This window comes from Neofelis nebulosa, chromosome 3 (assembly GCF_028018385.1).
Source record: "Neofelis nebulosa isolate mNeoNeb1 chromosome 3, mNeoNeb1.pri, whole genome shotgun sequence".
Taxonomy (NCBI): Eukaryota; Metazoa; Chordata; class Mammalia; order Carnivora; family Felidae; genus Neofelis; species Neofelis nebulosa.
The window spans coordinates 191,530,734-191,550,097 of NC_080784.1; the positions used below are offsets into that span (position 1 = coordinate 191,530,734).

Here is a 19,364-nt window from a genome sequence, read left to right on the forward strand (position 1 = left end):
TTTAATGTGACACTTGCTATGTTTGGGTACACATTTATCATCTATCCATTTGTTTCCTTTTTCTCATAATTGTTCTTTGGGCTTCTTCTTTTTTTTTTTTTCCCCTAACTTCTTTTGTATTAATTATATATTCTGTTTTATCTTATTTTCAATTTTATTTTATTTTATGACTTTATTAGCTATAAATTTTTATTATTTGTTTTAAGTTTTTAGTATACATCTTTAACTTATTGTTTATAAATAATAAATGATAGTTCATACTTTACCTCCAAGTGATATTATAATTTCACATATAACAAAAGAATCATAAATTGGTGTTTCTCCATTTTTCTTCTATTGGCCTTTGTGCTATTGTTGTTATGTATTTTACTTCTACAGATGGTATAAACCCCATAATACATTGTTATTCATCTTGCTTTAAACTGTTAAATATCATTAAAAGGTCTTCAAATCTTAAAAAGAAAATCTTTTTTACATTCAACCACACAGTTACCATATCTGAGTTTCTCTGGTCCTTTATATAAAGCCATATTTCAATCTGATGGAATTTTCTTTCTGCCTGAAGGACTTTCCTTCACATTTCATATAGTGCAGGTTTCCTGGTTATAAATCCTTTCAGCTTTTGTATGTCTGAGAAACTCTTTATTTTTCTGTTGTAATTCAAAGATATTTTTGCTAGACATAGACTTCTAGGTTAAGAATTACTTTTATTTTAGTATTTTAAAAGTTTTCCATCATCTGGCTTGTACATTTTCTAGTGAGAAGTCTTTTGTCATTCTTATCTTTGTTCTTCTCTAAGTTAATGTATCTTTTTGGCTCAAGCTAATTCTAAGGTTCTTGATTTACCACTGCTTCCGAACTACTTAATTGGGATGTATCTTGATATAGTTTACTTCAAGTTTCTTATGCTCCAGTTCCATTTTATTTTGTAGACTTGAGGATTCATATTTTTCGCTCACTTTAGAGAATGTAGACATTTTTTTGTGTTCCTCTCTTTATTTCACTCCAGGGATTCTAATTCAATGTGTAGTAGGCTGCTTGAAGTTGTCACTGACCCCATGTTCCTATTTTCAATACTGTTCTTTCTGCATTTCATTTTGAACAGCTTCTATTATTTTGGCCTTAAATTCACTCATTTTTTCTTCCATAAATTCTAATTTGCTGTTAATCTAAAGCAGCATATTTTTTAAAATCTTGAACGTTTTAGTTTTTATTTCTGGGTCTTCATGTTTCCACTTAACATGCTCCATTTTCTACTGGCTTCTTGAATGTATAAAACACACTTGTAATAACTGTTTTAATGCTCTTTTTTGCTAATTTGATCATTTGTACCATTTGGTGGTCAGTTATGAGTTACTAATATTTTCCCTCATCGTAGGTTGTATTTTCCTGCTTCTTTGTATATACCTGTTAATTGTTCATTAAATGGCAGATACTACCAAGTTTACCTCTTTGGCTACTGGATATTTTTATATTGTTTTAATACTCATTAATACTCTTTTTTTCCCCTCTAGGATGCATATATGGTATGTGGGAACTGGCACTAGTCTGTGTCCTGTGTGAACATCAGGTATTGTTCCCTCTATTTCTTTAAGAATATTCTTTTTTTTTTTGGCCTCATCTGCATTTGGACATCTGTACTTGGCTAAAGACTGAGGTGTGATCCTCTGTAGATCTCTGGAATCCTCTGCATGTGCACTGAAGACCTCCACTATGCCCTGAAGACCAGTTATCTTGATATCCCTGGACACTTGACATAGTCTCTTCAACTCCGGGGGACTGGCAGTCTCCATTGGTTTCTTCCTCACTGTGCAATGGCCTGGAAGCTTTCTTCAAATAGTAAAGTGGGGCAATAGTAAGGCCAAATTCAGCTTTTACTTTCTCTTAGGGAAGTCCCAAGAATTTAAAACTCATGTTTCACTTGACTTTCCCTAGTGTTTTGCTTGTTTTGGGTAGGAGAGTAAATCTGGTCTCTGTTTGCTGGAAGTGGAAGTCCAATACCACATTATTATTTTTTAAAAGTTTATTTATTTATTTTGAGAGAAAGAGAGAGAGAGAGAGAGAGAGAGAGAGAGCAGGGGAGGGTCAGAGAGAGAGGGAGAAAGAGAATCCAAGCAGAGTCTGGGCTTTAATGCAAGCCCTACGCTGGCTCAAACCATGAGATCATGACCTGAGCTGAAATCAAGTGTTGGATGCTTAACCCACTGTCACATAGGTGTCCCCAAAACTACATTATTTTAATTCATTTTCATCTTTACACCAATACCAACTTTTTCTAAATTTAATGCAACTTTAGTAGTGCTAGTTTCTTGACTATATTCTTCTTTTTCAAAATTGATGTTGACTATTTGGAATTCCTTGAATATCCATTTGATTGTTAGAATTTTCTCATCAATTTCTACCAAAAAAAAAAAAAAAGCATTGACAGGAATTGCATGAATTTATAGATCAATTTGCAGATGATTTCCATCTTAACAACATTAGGTTTTCCAAACTATGAAGCCAGTATATCTGTTCACTTATATATTTTCAACTTCTGTCATCAATATTTTGTAGTTTTTACTATAGAAATCTTAGTTGTCTTTCCTTGAATTTTTGGTTAGGTATACTATGTTTTGATGTTATTATAATTACATTTTCATTTGTGTTTTGTTACAATGTAAAAACAATTGATTTTTAAATAGTATTATTGAAGTAGAACTGACATACAATACTATGTTAGTTCCAGGTGTACAATATAGTGATTTGACAATTCTGTACATTACTCAGTGTTCACTATGGTAAGTGTAGTTACCATCTGTCACCACACTATGGTATCAAAATATTCTTGACTATATTCTCTATGCTGTACCTTTCAGCTCAGTATTTTATAACTGGAAGCTTGTACCTCTTAATCTTCTTTATCTATTTCACCAACCTCCCCACATTTCCTCTGGCAACCACTGGTTTGTTCTCTGTATTTAAGAGTCTGTTTTTGTTTGTTCATAAAAACTAATATTTTTATATCATCCTTGTGTACTACAACTTGATCAATTTATTTATAAGTTCTAATAGGTTTTTAAAAAATCTTTTGCATTTTCTATATACCCATTCATGTCATCTGTTAATTATAAGTCTTTTTTCTTTATTTCCTTTTTGCTTGCTTATCTATTTAGTTAATTTCTTTATTGCACTAGGTAGGACCTCCAGTATTGTGTAGAGTAGAGGGGGAGGAATATGTGTTCTCTATATATTCCTGCACTTTGAATGGAAATATTCAGTATTTCACCATTAATTATGACATAACCTGTAGGCACTTCATAGATACCCTTTATGAGATGAGTTAAATCCCCTTCTATACTTAGTTTGAGAGTTTTTTTTTTAATCCTGAACTGATTAATTTTATCAAATTATTTTTCTGTGTATATTGAGATTATCATGTGGTTTTCAAAATTAATAAATTTTGCTTTATGAAGTAGCATTTAATTAATCTTGGCAAAATGTTACATATGTACTAGAAAAGAGTGTATTTTATAAATACTTAAAATTCAAATCTTCTGAATACTTGCTGATTGTTTTTTAGCTACTAATACCATCAATTACTGAAAAATGACTATCACGATCTCTATATATGACTGTGGATTTGCTTATTTCTCCCTTTAGCGATATCAGTTTCTGCTTCATGTAATTAGGTGGATACTCCTTTAGAAATAGTAAATCATTTAGGAGATTAATATTTTTATTATAATAAAATATACTTCTTTATCTCTGGTGATATTATTACCTGTACTTTAATGTTAATATAACCATAGGTACTTTCTTATGAGGAGGATGTGATGGGTTTTCATGGTTTCCATTCTTTTACTTTTAGTCTAAGCCCTCATACACAAAGTGCACCTTTCACAAATTTCATGCAACTATTTGGCTTTTTTTTTTTAATTGTCATATAAGATTGGCATCTCTGCCTGTTAAAGTATTGTGTTCTTTTTTTTTGAAGTTCTTAACATACAGTGTTATATTAGTTTCAGGCGTACAATATAATGATTCAACAATTCTATACTGTTTTGCCAATTTATAACAGATGTAAATTTTGGCATGATTAGGTTTAATTTTCCCATCTTGCTACTTATTTTCTATTTGTCTCATGTTTTCTTTTTCTTTATTTCTCAAATTTTTTAAATCTTTATTAAAAATTTTTTTTAGTGCTTATTCATTTTTGAGAGATAGAAACAGAGTACGAGTGGGAGAGGGGGTAGAGAGAGACACACACAGAATCTGAAGCAGGCCCAGACTCTGAGCTGTCAGCACAGATCCCGACTTGGGGCGTGAACCCACGAACTGTGAGGTCATGACCTGAGCTATTTTCAGACACTCAACCTACTGAGCCACCTAGGTGCCCCATAATGTTTATTTATTTTTGAGAGAGGGAGAGAGTGAGACGCAGAATCCAAAGTAGGCTCCAGGCTCTGAGCTGTCCACGCAAGCCTGAAGCGTGGCTTGAACTCATGAGCCATGAGATCCTGATTTGAGCCAAAGTCAGATGCTTAACTGACTGGGCCACCAAGTTTTCTTTTCTTTCTTTCTTTCTTTCTTTCCTTCTTTCTTTCTTTCTTTCTTTCTTTCTTTCTTTCTTTCTCTTTCTTTATTTTTTAAATTATTTTTTAATGTTTATTTTTGACAGAGAGAGAGAGAGAGAGAGAGAGCTAGAGCATGAGTGGGGAAGGGCCAGAGAGAGAGGAAGATAGTGAATCTGAAACAGGCTCCAGGCTCTGAGCCGTCAGCACAGAGCTCCATGCAGGGCTTGAACTCAGGGACAGAGAGATCGTGACCTGAGCCAAAGTCAGACACTCAACCGACTGAGCCACCCAGGTGCCCCCACCCAGTTTTCTTTGTATCTTTATTTCTCTCCTTCCCACCCTACTTTCATTGGATGGTTAAAAAAAAAAAGTTTAGATATACTTTTTATTTTAGAAGAATTTTAGATTTACAGAAAAACTGTCAAGATAGTACAGAGTGCCATATATTTCAAACTCAGTTTCCCCTATTATTAACATCTTGTATTAGTAGGTACATTTGTTAGAATTAATGAACTAATATTGATACATCATTGTCAACTAAAGTTTATCCTCTATTCACAGTTACTATGTTTTACCTAGGAGTGCCTGGGTGGCTCAGCAGGTTTAGCATCTGACTCTTGATTTTGGCTCAGGTCATGATCTCAGGGTTCAATCCCCATGTGTTGGGCTCAGCAATGACGGTACAGAGCCTGTTTGGGATTTTCTCTTTCTCTCTCTCTCTCTCTCTGCCTCTCCCCCACTTGCTCTCTCTCTCTCTCTCTCTCTCACTCAAAATAAACAAATAAACTTAAAAAAAAATAAAGTCTCTTTTCTGGTTCAGGTTTGTATCTAGGAAACCGTATTACATTTAATAGTCCTGTCTTCTTGGGTTCCTCTTGGCTATGACATTTTCTTAGACTTTCCTTGTCCTTAATGACTTTGACACTTTTAAAGAAAATTGATCATTTTATAGAATGCCTCTCAATTGAGATTTGTCTGATATTTTATTCATGGTTAGACTGAGGTTATGGGCTTTAGCAGGAATATCAAAGAGGTGAAGTGCCATTTTCATCATGTCATATATTTTAAAAAATTTGTTTTGAGTATAGTTGACACACAATGCTACATTGGTTTCAGGAATACAACATAGTAATTCAACTTCTCACTATGTTATGCTATGCTCACCACAAATGTCATGTTCAAGAGCACATGATGTTAACCTTGATCACCTGGCTGAGGTAGTTTGTCAGGTGTTGCAGTGTAAAGTTAATCTTTTCCTTACATGTTTCCATACTATATTCTTTGGAAGGAAGTTGCTATCCAGTATACACTTAAGGAATGGGAAGTTATGCTTCCACTCCTTGAGGGGGCGGTATCTACATAAATTATTTGGAATTCTTCTGCAGACATTTTTGTCTATTCCCTTTCATTTATTAATTTATTCAGTCATTTATTTATACCAATAAAGACTTATAAACATGTGTTTTTAAAAAATTTTTTTTAATGTTTTTATTTATTTTTGAAAGAGACAGAGAGACAGAGCATGAGCAGGGGAGGAACAGGGAGAGAGAGGGAGACACAGAATCCGAAGCACGCTCCAGGCTCTGAGCTGTCAGCACAGAGCCTGATGCGGGGCTCGAACTCACGAACTGTGAGATCATGAACTGAGCCGAAGTCCGACGCTTAACCGGCTGAGCCACCCAGGGGCCCTGGATATGTATTTTTTACATTATATAAGAATCCAATACTATTTTGTTACATTGCTTAATTTTTTGGCCATTGGGAACTTTTTTGGTGTGCTTCTGTGTTCTTTGATATACCCTTAATCATCATGTCATCATGTGTCTTTTTATACAGTGATATTAGTAACCATCATCTGGGTACTAGATGTGCTCATTTCTACTGGGGTGTTGATATTTCTGAGCCTTCTAAAGAAACAAAGCAATGGAATATATGTGTGAATACTAATCCACGTATATACCTATATAAAAAATATTTAGGTGGTCTGGGTTGCTCAGTTGGTTAAGCTTCCAACTTCGACTAGGCTCAGATCTCAGTTTGTGGCTTTGAGCCCCACATCGGGCTCTGTGCCGACAGCTCAGAGCCTGGAGCCTGCTTCAGATTGTGTCTCCCTCTCTCTCTCTGCCCTCCCCCACTCATGATTTGTCTCTGTCTCAAAAATAAATAAAACATTAAAAAAATTTAAAAAAAAAAGCATTAAGTCGTGAGGTGCTTCGGTGGCTCAGTGGGTTAAGCGTCTGACTTCGGTTCAGGTCACAATCTCATGGTTCGTGGGTTTAAGCCCCACATTGGGCTCTGTGCTGACAGCTCAGAGCCTGGAGCCTGCTTTGGATTCTGTGTCTCTGTCTCTCTCTGCCCCTCCCCACCCATGCTCTGTCTCAAAAATAAATAAACATTAAAGAAATTTTAAAGTTGTTTCTTTTTTTAAAATTTGCTTAACGTTTATTTTTGGGAGACAGAGGCAGACTGTAAGCAGGGGAGGGGCAAAGAGAGAGGGAGGCCCAGAATCTGAAGCAGGCTCCAGGTGCGGGATCATGACCTGGGTTGAAGTCAGATGCTTAACCCAGTGAGCCACCCAGGCATCCCAACATTAAAAAAATGTTAAAAATGTATATATGGAACAATCTACATCTACATTAAGCTAAACATGAATTTCTACTTATGTCTCTATTTCTAATCCACTACATATGGAACATTCCACCCTCTTTTCCTTGCATATCTGTAAGCACCCACAACAATGAGAAAGTGCCTCTCTTCCACCATCTACAGCTAATTATTCGATTCCAATATACATATATAGCAGTATTCTTTCTTAATTCACACCCCTGTGGAAAATAACATTATCCAATAGAGCACAATGCTAACATACAGTGCTTTTTGCCTTTCGTCTTACGAATGTCATTCATTTTCAAACTTAGTTCAGCACTTTTTCTATCTTCTGTTTTCAGTGAGATTGTTTCATATATTTGTAATATAATTAGGTTTTTTTTGGTTGCATTCTACATTCTATTCTAGAAACACCCAAACTTCTTAACTTTGCATAAACTTTATGTGCTGCAAAATTCTATGAGCATTAACAAAATGCATTTTGTCACAGATCCAACATTATAGCTTAATTTGGTTTCTTTTAGTTTTCCATTTATTTCCTCTATTAGCTCTTTAGCTATCTTGTTTTCATACATTTACAGATAAAAATATACATAATATGTATTTATCTTATTTTAATAATATCCCTGTAATCATAATATGCATCATTAACTTAACACTATTTTGCATTAACGTAATGACAATTCACAGATAATATTACCACCTTACTACAGAACAATTCCATTTACCTCTCATTCTTTGTACTATTGCTGCCATTTATTTTATTTCTATATGTTATAAACCACATAATATGTTATTACTACTACTTTAAATGTCATTGTCTTTTAAGATTTTGCTAAAAGGAAAAATATAGTACTTACATTTCCCCACATACTTACTGTGATTGGCTATCTATATTCCTTACTCTAGATATTGGTGTCTGTTTTCACTTACTTCAGCCTGAAAACTTCTCTTTAGGTTTAATTGTAGTGTTGGTATATTGAGAATGAATTCTTGCAACTTACTGTTATCTGAATATTTCTTTAATATGTTGTTTTTTTAAAGTCTATTTTCACTGGATATGGAATTCTAAATTGATATTTTTTTTTTATTTTCAACATTTAAAAGATGGTGCTCCATTGATGTCTGGCTCCCCTTCCTATATACATGATGTCTTATTTATCTGGTGGCTGCTTTTAGAATTTTCTCTTTATATTTGTTCACAAAATTTGACTATGCTGCACCTGTGACTTTCTTCTTATTTTCCTTGGTGTTTCCTGTGCTTTATGGGTTTGTAAGTTGAGATTTTTAATCAAGTCTTGAAAGTGTTTGGCCGTTATTTAAATATTTTTTCTGCCAAATCTTTTATATCTTCTTATTCAAGAATAAAGATTACACATGTGTGTACTAATTTAATACATTTCCTTAGGGTTCTGATCCCTTGTTTAGTTTTTTGGGTTTTTTTCCCCCTAATCTTATATCTTTGTGTGCTTTTATTTGGATAATTACTACTGATATATCTTTAGGTCCAACAATTGTTTCTACTGCTTTTTTTCTATCTTTTTTTTGTTAAAATAATCTAATAAATTTTTATGTCTTATTCTGTACTTTTCAGTTCAAAATGTCAATTTAATTCTACATTATTTGACATCTCTCCTAGAATCATTCATAGTTTTTCATTTTATACTATAAATTAGTTAGCACTTTTATAACAGTCATTTTAAAATCCTTGATGACTAATTATGCCATCTGAACTATCTGTGAATTTCCTTCTGTTGATTAATTTTGCTCTTGATTATGGGCCATTTTTTTTCTACTTCTTCATATCTTTTCACAAAGCAGCATAACATGTGGTGTGTCTGAAAGAATAATGGATATTAAATTATTGTATCTCTGTCTCTGGGATGTGCCATCTCATTCTTTAATCAGGCATCTAAGGTGAGGGGCTGCTCTGTCTGACTTTTGTCCGGACTGAATTTTTTTTAATGCACTTAATTTTTTTAGAGCAATTTCAAGTTCACAGCAAAATTGAGAGGAAGGTACAGAGATATCTGACATACTTCTTACCCCCCCCCCCACACACACGTAGTTTCCGTGTTATTAACATCTCCCTAAAAGTGGTGCATTTTTGAAAACTGATGAACCGACACTGACACATCATCATCACCCGAAGTCCATGGTTTACATTATGGTTTCCTCTTAGTGTTGTACATTCTGTGAGATCAGACCAAATGTATGATGACACGGATCCATCATTATAGTACCATATAGAATATTTTTGCTGCCCTAAAATCCCTCTGTTCTCTGACTATTCATCCCTCCCTCCACCCCTGAAGCTTGAATTAGGTTGTGCTCACCGCTGGTTTCAAATAGGATTGTAAAGACTGTGCTTTGCCCCTTAGCTTTACTCCCACGTTCAGGGCAGCAGCTGCAGAGGGGCTAATCTTTTGACCTTTTCAGAACTGGAGCTGGCAGTAGTTTGGGGTTTAGTATTGGTTGCTTTTGCTTCCCTTTTGTAGTATTCTTCAGCAAGTCCTGGAATCTGAGGACTGGGAGACTACATACACACTGTTTTCCAGGCTATGGTCATTTCTAGTTCTGTCACCTTTTCTGCCATTTCCTCGTCAATACTTCTGGGGAGGACATAGTTAAAATGAGGTATTTGTTTTTGCATTTGGAGCTTTTCCAGATATCAGTCTCTCTTGCCACCCATGCTGTCATTTAAAAGTCATTTAAAAGTCTCCTTGTAAATTCTCTCTCAGGCATGCCTCCTCTCTGTACACCTGCATTCACAACAGACACTTGTCACTATTGTGACAAGGTTGACACCTCTGCACTTGTTTGTCCACCTATGAAGATTTCATTTCTTCTTGGTAGTAATTTACTGTGGCATTTTGCATCAACTGTGATTCAATAGCTTTATAGAAAAGCCTGCTTTATATTTTATCAGATTTTTTCTGTTGTGAACATGGGTGCTATGTTCTTCTTAATACCTTAAGCAGAACTGAAACTCTCCACAATCACTTATTTCTTGGGCTTCTCTCTAACATCCTACTCGTGCGCCTTATCTCATCCACTCTTTCCTTTCCTTTTACAAAACGACACATTTGCAACAACACAACCAAAGCTATCTTTAAAAAATGGCATAAGCCTGTTTATGTTTCCCTAGTGGGTCGATGCTTTATTTTTGTATGGGAATCATAAGACACTTCTTCTCTGGATCCTTCGGGCAAATGCCACTTCATAACGAGGCTTTCTTTGGTTACCAGTTTATCTCCAAAGTAACCAAAGACTGTAGACATTAGATTTAAAACTGACAGATGAACTTGATTAATCTTCAATTGTTTGAAAGTTGTTATATATTAGTCAGCTCAGGCTGCCATAAAAAAAATAAATAAATCACAGACAGGGTGGCTTTAAACAACACAAATTTATTTTCTAATAGTTCTGGAAGCCAGAAGTCCATGGTCAAAGTGCTGACAAATTTGATTTCTAGTGAGGGCTCTCTTCTTGCCTTGTAGGTGGTTATCAGTTGCTGTGTCTTCACATGACCTCTCTTCATGAGCACTGATATAGAGAGAGCTCTGGTGTTCCTTCCTTCTAAGGGCGCCAGAATTATCACATTGAGGGTCCACCATTATGACCTCATTTATCCTCAATTCCCTTCATAAAGACCTTATCTCCAACTACAGTCACATTAGGTGTTAGGGCTTCAACATATGAATTTTTGGGTGACACAACTCAATACATAGCAGTTGATTCCAATGTTATATCTAAAATTCAAATTACATTTGATTTTTATCCATATATTTTACTTGTTTATCTGTGCATTACTTATGCCTGGTTATCCAGGTATTTGAAGGCTTAGCCATGCTGTCTTCTGAATTAGTACTGTTTAACCCCAGAAAGAAAGGATCTGAAGTCGTTTCTCCAAACTATCTTGAAGCAACAGGATACATAGTGGGTTCCATTACTGAGACTCACTGTGATTCACATGTAATTAAATGAGGCAGGACAGACTCAGTCTCTTGGTAACCTTCAAATGGTAGGGATGAATCAACCTCCCTTCTCTGTGTTGTTGTGCATGGAAGCCTACCTAGGATAGGAAGGAGCTTTCTTATCTTTCTCCTTGAATAAATCCTTCCATTTCTTTCCACTGTATCTATTATGGATGGAATGTAGTCTTAAGGTCTACTTTTATTTTACTCGTAGGTAGTACTCATTGTAATACAGACCCATCATCCATTCTGTCATCAGTGATTTGTCTAAGCCAGTTATAATTCTATCTCCCTCCTTGATTTTATCCAAGAATATCCATGTAACTCTGGCCTTTGGGATATAAAGAAAAGTCTGCTGAGAGGCTTCATGGAATTAGGTTATTCTTAAGAGAATAGAAGAACAGGTGCATGGGTTCTTGACTGAATATGAGATCAGCAACCATATTTTTTTTTGTCAGTTTAATTATGAAATGAACACTGAGAGTAGCAGAGCAAAGTGGTACAATGCATCTTTTCCCTGATAAATTGTTGAACCACCGAGTTGGTCAATCTTATAGCTCACTCTAGCTCTGGGTCTCCTGTTATGAGTGACATAATAAATTACTGATTTCTGTTACTTGCAGCCAAATATCTCTGAAACAATACACTATCAATGGTGAGTCTGTTATGTATATGTATCAGTTCATTGGGAGGATTAAAAAACCTGCTTCTGCCTTTATCTTTAGAAATAAAACCATTATTCCTTCATCAGACTGTATCCTCAATGGCTTTTCCTCTCATTTCCATGTTCTTAATATGGCCTACAAAGTCAACATAACTTTGACCTGTTCCCTATTTTCATATGTGGTAAAGAGTCACATATGCCTTTATTTAACTCCCCCAGTGAACGGAGCTGTGTCCTAGAGTAGCACCTTTTCACAAGCTATTCCTTTTCCTCTCATGGCCCTGCCACCAAATTCATTTAGGTAGCATTCAGTCATTTTTAAATTTTCAACGACAAATTTTCTCTGTGATAACTCCCTGACCAGGCCCGGCTCCCTTACTCTTTGCCTTTATAGCTTCCTGGAGTTTCACCCTCTTCGCCCTTTCTGAGTTTGTGGCTATAGAATTGTACCATTATTTGGACATTTGTATTTCTTGATAATTATGTTTTAAGCCTCAAAACGTGAAGTCTGCTTTGTTTTTGTCTGTTTCGTAACATATACTCCATACACAGTGTCTGTACTGGTTTGCTCTGGCTGTGGAAGCAAAATACCACAGACTGAGTGGTTTAAACAGCAGAAACTTATTTCTCCCAGTTTTGGATGCTAGAAATCCAAGATCAAGGTTTTGGAAGTTTTGCTTTTTTTCTAAGGCATCTTTTCTTGGCTTGTAGATAATTACCTTCTTGCTGTGTGCTTTCATTATCTTTCCTATGTGTGCATACATCCCTGGTCTCTCGCTTTCTTTCTCTCTCTCTCTCTCTCTCTCTGTGCCCAAATTTTCTCTTTTTATAAGAATATCAGTCATTAAAAAAAAAATACTGGCTATATTGTATTAGGGCCCATCCTAAAGGCCTCATTGTAATTTAATCACTCATTTACAGAATTTATGTCCAAATATAGTTGTATCCTGAGATATTGAGAGATAGAGATTCAGCAAATAAATTTTGAATGAAACTGTTTAATACATCACAGTACCTAATATAGCGCTTTGTCATAGGAAGTGCTCGTCAAATAATTTTTTTGTGAAAAGAATGAATACAGGAGTGGATTTTTCTAACGATAACATAATTAAAGCCAACTACCAGGCTCATTTCTTGCCTCTGATTACAGTCTGGTGAGTGTGCATCCCTCTATTAGAGAAGAGTCTAGAAAAGGCAAAATAGTTCACTTATTATTTTCCATGAAGTAGTGTGGTGATTCAAAATTTTCATATGATCTTGCCACCTTTCTACCATCCCATATTTATATGAAGGCAATTGAAATGAGGTATGTGTTTGACTGGTAAAATACAAACACACTCACACACACACACACACATTTAAAAAAAAAACAAAAGAAATACATTAATTCGCCATTTTATTTTTTTTTAATTTTTTTTCAACGTTTTTTAATTTATTTTTGGGACAGAGAGAGACAGAGCATGAACGGGGGAGGGGCAGAGAGAGAGGGAGACACAGAATCGGAAACAGGCTCCAGGCTCCGAGCCGTCAGCCCAGAGCCTGACGCGGGGCTTGAACTCACAGACCGCGAGATCATGACCTGGCTGAAGTCGGACGCTTAATCGACTGTGCCACCCAGGCGCCCCTTAATTCGCCATTTTACATGGTATTTGTCTAACAAATATATTCACTGTGAAGCCCTATTGAAAAAAAAATTCCTTCATGCTATCTAGGGGCAGTTGTATAGTTTTAATGTTCATTTAGCAAGTTTTAATTGACCAATACCATGAACCAGCTAGTAGCTCAAGAACTGGAGATAAAAAGTGAATGATTTACAATATTATTTTAAGACATAGTCTAGATGAGGAAGACAGACAAGAGGAAAGTACATCTAAGTTTTTTTTTGTTTTTTTTTTTTTTTTATGCTGAGAAAATAGAAATTATAGGATATTATGGGAGCACTATAAAGACTACCTGACCCGATCTGGGACATTTCTGTTGTGACTTTTCTTGACTGCAAGTGATAGAAAACCCATTCTGAGCTGGCTATTTTTTTTCTTTTTTTGAAAAAAAAAAAAAAAAAAAAAAAAAAGATTTATTTGATTCAGAATCTAAAGAGTCCAGGAGTACAATGCTTTGGAAAGCAGTTGGATTCAGGGCTCAAGGAATGTCATGGTCCTGAATTTCTGTCTCTTGGTTTTGCTCAGTACTGGTCCATGTGGTAGTTTCTCTTCAGGCTCCAAGAGGTGGAATCTTGCAGCAGCAGCAGCCCTACTCTATAGTCTCACTTAAAGTCCAGGGGAAGAAAGGCCCTCTTCTACAGCAGCCATCACAAACACCAGAGTATTCTTACTGTATTCGCTCACGTCCCATGTCGACCTCTCAGCTAATCACTATGGCCAGGATCATTTGATGAACTGACCCAGTTAGTATCCAGTCAGCCTATAAGGGCTGAAAACGAAGAGATAGTGAAGCCCAGATGAAAACTGCAAGAATAAGGGCACCTGGGTGGTTCAGTCAGTTAAGTGTCTGACTTTGGCTCAGGTCATGATCTCATGGTTCATGAGTTTGAGCCCCGCATTGGGCTTTGTGCTGACAGCTCAGAGCCTGGAAACTGCTTCAGATTCTGCATCTCCCTCTTTCTCTGCCCCTCCCCTGCTTGCACTCTGTCTCTCTCTCTCTGTCTCTCAAAAATAAATAAACATTAAAAAAAATTTTTTTTAAGAAAAAAAAAGAAAATTGCAAGAATGTTCATTCATCCATTCTGCAAGTCTGTATTAAGCACCTGTTATAACCAGGATCCATTCTAGGTGTTAGGGAGACAACAGTGGCCAAAATAGAATCTGTGATCTCATGAAGTTTATATTATATTGGGGCAATGATAAATGAATAGGTACATAAGTAATATGCAATACACCAAATAGATATAAATATTATGTTGGGCAATAGGTTCAGGGCATACAGTGGTGTTGGGCAGAGGATTTGCTCCTTATAAGAGGGCCAGGAATGGTGGCTCTGATAAGGAAATCTGAAGTGAGGATCCATTAATGCATCTATTTAAGTGAGGAAGAATAGTCCAGACAAAAAAAAAAAATGTTCAAGGCCATGACCTGGAAGCATGTTTGCTATGTTTGAAAAAAGCAAGGAGACCTGTGGGCCTGGAGCACAGCAAACCATGAAGAGAGAGGAGAGGATAACAGATCTGGTGGAGAAAAGACAAATAGGGTCTTAGAAGCTAAAATAAAGATGTTGGCTTAATGATATGGGATCAGCAGTGGGATTGGGGAAAGGAATGACATGCGTTGATTTGCGTTTTAAAAGGATAATTCTTGCAATTGTGTGTGTCATAAACTGTAGATGGATAAAGGTGTAGGTGGACCAATTTATAGACTACTAACGTAATCCAGGCAAGAGATCATCTTGACAAATAACACCTTTGCCTACAGTGTTATTGGTCGTGGTGTGGAAAAGTGGTCTGATACAGGATTCGTTCTGAAAGCAGAGCTCACGAGGACTTGCTGACAGATAGAAGGTGTGGGAGTAAAAAGGAGGAGTTATAGATGGTTCCAAGTTGTTTTCCCTTGACCAGCTGGAAAAAAATGGGCTTATGTTTTTGCTAAGTAGACAATATTGTAGTAAAGACAGGCTTTAGGAGGAAGATCAGAAACCTAGTTTTAGATATGCTAATTTTGAGCTACTAGCAATTAAACACATTGTTGGATGTGTTAGTCTAGACTGCAAGGCAGAGTACTGGGTGGGTTCAAAGTTTGTGCATTGTGGCATGTAGGTGTTAGTTAAGCCAGGAGACTGCCTAAGATCCCTTAAACAATGAATATATATAGGAAAGAGAAGAAGAATGAGAACTGAGACCTGGAAATTCTGACAGTAAGAAGGCAAGTTGAGGAGAAGAAGGAAAAGGATACTACAAAGAAGGATCGGGCTTGAGGGTAAAAGGAGAAACAAGTGTGGCTAAGATTCCAAAAAAAGAAAAGCCATTCAGAGGATAGGAGTGATCAGCCGGGCCAAATATTTCCGGTAGGTCCAGTAAGATAAGAGTGGAAAATTGACATTCGTATTTAGCTGCAGGTAAATCATTGGTAATGAAAAAACAAATGATTGTTCAGTAGAATCAATGAATTAATGATCGATTCAGTACAATTGCGGGAATAAAAACTCATGTGAAGGGGTTTAAGGGAGCAATGGAAGGGAAGAATTCAGATAAGGCACATAGACCACATTTTTAAGGAGTTGGTTTTTTTTTTTTTTTTTTTTTGCAGAGAATTGTGGTCATTGGAGAGAAGAGGGGGAGGCATGAGATGGTTGTTTTTATGGTTATGGAAGTAGTCCAGTAAAGAAGGAAAACTTGATGATTCCACAGAAAGGGGACTAATTGATGGAACAACGTCTTTAAGAAGGCAGGAGGCAATGGGGTAGATCCAAGGAGTTGGCTTAGATAAGAATATGGATAGTACATCTGTAATAACATGCTCAAAGGACAAGGTAGGATAAACGAACAGATGTAGATAGGTGGGTGAATGTGTGGTTGGGGTCTGGAAGTTTTATCCTTATAGCTTCAATATTCATACTGCTGTAGGAAACATAGTAAATGAAAATGAAGATGTGGCAATACAGGCTGAAGGTTGCAGGAGAGACAAAATGTATGAAATTGTCAGCTGGGTAGTGGGACAATGACTGGCCCCAGCAAATATACCAGTATCATTGGGTGTTTGTGAGAGCCCTGGTGGGTCATCAATACATCAAACAGCACAGTCGTGTTTTCCTCCAGGCACTTTCTACTAGGAAAATACAAGTACAGAATGGGTAGAAAGTTGGATTTATCCAGCAGTAGGTTTCTCTAAGTACTAAGAACGTAGAGAGATTGGTGGGACAAATTAGGTGCATGCAAATAAATAGTTATAATTTTTGCATGGTCCGTGGTCATAATCTGATTCAAGAGGAAAGTGAAGACCAGCTGCTTTTGGAAGAAAGAGACTTGTATTCTGGGAAGAGTAGTAACAAATGTCTATTGTGAAATTGACTCTTCTGAACTTGGCATGCAATGTTATGTTTGGCTGTAGACTGACACACACATATATCATATCAAATCTGAATATCTCTAAATTATATAAAAATATAATTCTATAATGCTTTAAAACAACTGAGAGTAGTCAAAGTTGAAACATTTGTCCATTTATTTCTTCAAACTCATAGCAGCATAAATAATAAGAATGTGAAAATCACGTGCACTTCTGGAGAAACTGATTTTTGAGAATAAGCACGTTATCTTGCAAAGAACTACACTGAATTTGGAGCATATATAATTAAATCTGACTGTAAAGGATGTATGGATTTTTTTCTGGAATGGTAAGGAAAATAACTGATATCCATAGAACATAGTAGAAAGTGACACATGTTATTAGGAGGTCCACAGGAAATGATCTGATGTTTCACAGGAATGGGGGTATCAATCAGAAAAAGAAAGAGAGAGAGAGAATGAGAGAGAGAGACAATGCTACAGCTTCATGCTATGAAGTTTAATCATTTTCTGAATAACCTTGTTTCCAACCAATTAAATTTAGATTTGACTAGAGAACCTGTTCCTGACTCGTTTTCACCAAGTTTCTGTATGCCCATTAATCCAACACCACTGTGTAAGATTTGAATACAGACCTAAGGTCAAGTGGAGAGAGAAGTGGGTGTCAGGGCGTCCATCTTGCTTGTGTGACTGGTGGAGGTGGCGTGGTTAGGGAACTGGAAGCTGTCACGTCAGTGTCCTGATTTAGCAGCTTCTTTCTCTGGAAGCCCCTGATGTTAGAAGAGGCAGAAACAGGATGTTGTTATAGATTTGTTGTCAAGTTGAGAGTTGTTCCTCTTATCTATTTTATCTTGCTTCCCAAGAAAGTCATTCAACACCCAGTGATAAATCTCCCTTTGTTCAAACTAGCTTGAATGGCTTCTGTCCTTTGCATCAGAAACCCAGAGAAAAAAGAGAAAAAGCCTTTGAGAGCTAGAAACTTGACCTGACCAATGAGTGCCTCACACATCACAATCACCTTGAATCTATGCTAAGCATAAGCATTCCTGGGATACATTGTCTGACTGATGCAAAAGTGATCAAAGAGTCTCTATTTTTAACTAATGCCCATATATGATTCTGATGTGGCCAATCTCTACAGCAGTGAAACTTTGGTGTCCCTTGATTCAGAGAAATTATTCAGAGGTCTTAATGAAACTTAGTATCAAAAATGTGCCTGTGGTTTTTCTGTGGTATGGGTTGATTGAATTTGTAGATGAAAAATAATCTTTTATTGGCAATTCCCAGATCTCTGGCATTATTGTAAGTTTAGCGATATCTCAACTCACTGACCACAGAAGTGCTTATGTACCCACATACTCACATACATAACCCAAATACCATTTTGAGATAGTTATTTTCTTGGATTTAAAAAATCATGATGTAAGGTAGCAGATATCTACATTTGATTTTTCTTTTCATGATGTAAGGTAGCAGATATCTACATTTGATTTTTCTTTTAAAAACAGAACCGAATGTATGGTACCTCGTGCTTTGTGCCAACAATACAGTTAATGCAAAGAGAGATTTTTGTTTGTTTTTTTCATTAAGGAAATTTTATCCTGTCATCAAAAACAATATGTTGAAAAAAATTAATCATACTTCAATTTTTCTCTTTTGGACATTTATAATCCTCTTCCCCAAATATTTTCTTTCCAGAGTGGCTTTTTAGGGTAGATTTTTTTTTTTTTAATTTAAAAACTTAACTAATCATAATCTTAGATGTCCCTGGAAGTCTAAAAAAATACATTCACCATAAAATAATTACTGAACAGATAAAAATTTTCCTTTCTGCCTCCTTGCTCATATATATTGCTGTAATACTTTTGATCATATTTTTTATTCTTTTTTATAATTAATTTTACATAATAAAAACCCATTTACTGAGCATGAGTTATGTTCTAGGTAATTATCTAAACATATTAAATATATTAAATAATTTAAAAAAAATTTTTTTTTAACGTTTATTTTATTTTTGAGACAGAGAGAGACAAAGCATGAATGGGGGAGGGTCAGAGAGAGGGAGACACAGAATCGGAAACAGGCTCCAGGCTCTGAGCGGTCAGCACAGAGCCCGACGCGGGGATCGAACTCACAAACCGTGAGATCATGACCTGAGCCGAAGTGGGACGCTTAACCGACTGAGCCACCCAGGCGCCCCTATATTAAATAATTTAATACACATCAATACAATGGGGATTCTTCTATTACTGTCTCCATTTTATAAGTGGGAAAACTGAGTTTCAGAAGATAAGTAAGGACATTTTCTAAAAAAGAACCGATTCAGAAGCCTGTGATATCATGTCTCTTCTGTATTGCTGTATTTATATAATTATCTTGTCAATATATTTCTTACAACAAGGAACTTGTTAAGTATGTATTATATAATAAGATTTGACCATCTTTTTACTAAAGATAATTTATCTTATCACCTCTGTCTTCTTAGATGCATTCTGCTGCGGAGAAAGTTTCCAACAATTTAGTTTCCTTAATATGCTAGATTACTA

The 19,364-nt window shown here is 36.0% G+C and overlaps 1 long non-coding RNA gene across 1 annotated transcript in view; it reads left to right on the plus strand.

The window, feature by feature from the left end:
* LOC131507773 (uncharacterized) overlaps window positions 1-19,364 on the plus strand; it is a 75,855-nt gene that overhangs the window by 54,003 nt on the left and 2,488 nt on the right. Inside the window, exon 8 of the long non-coding RNA XR_009259696.1 lies at window positions 1,515-1,570. This is a non-coding gene — a long non-coding RNA (uncharacterized LOC131507773). The remainder of the gene's footprint in view (window positions 1-1,514; window positions 1,571-19,364) is intronic.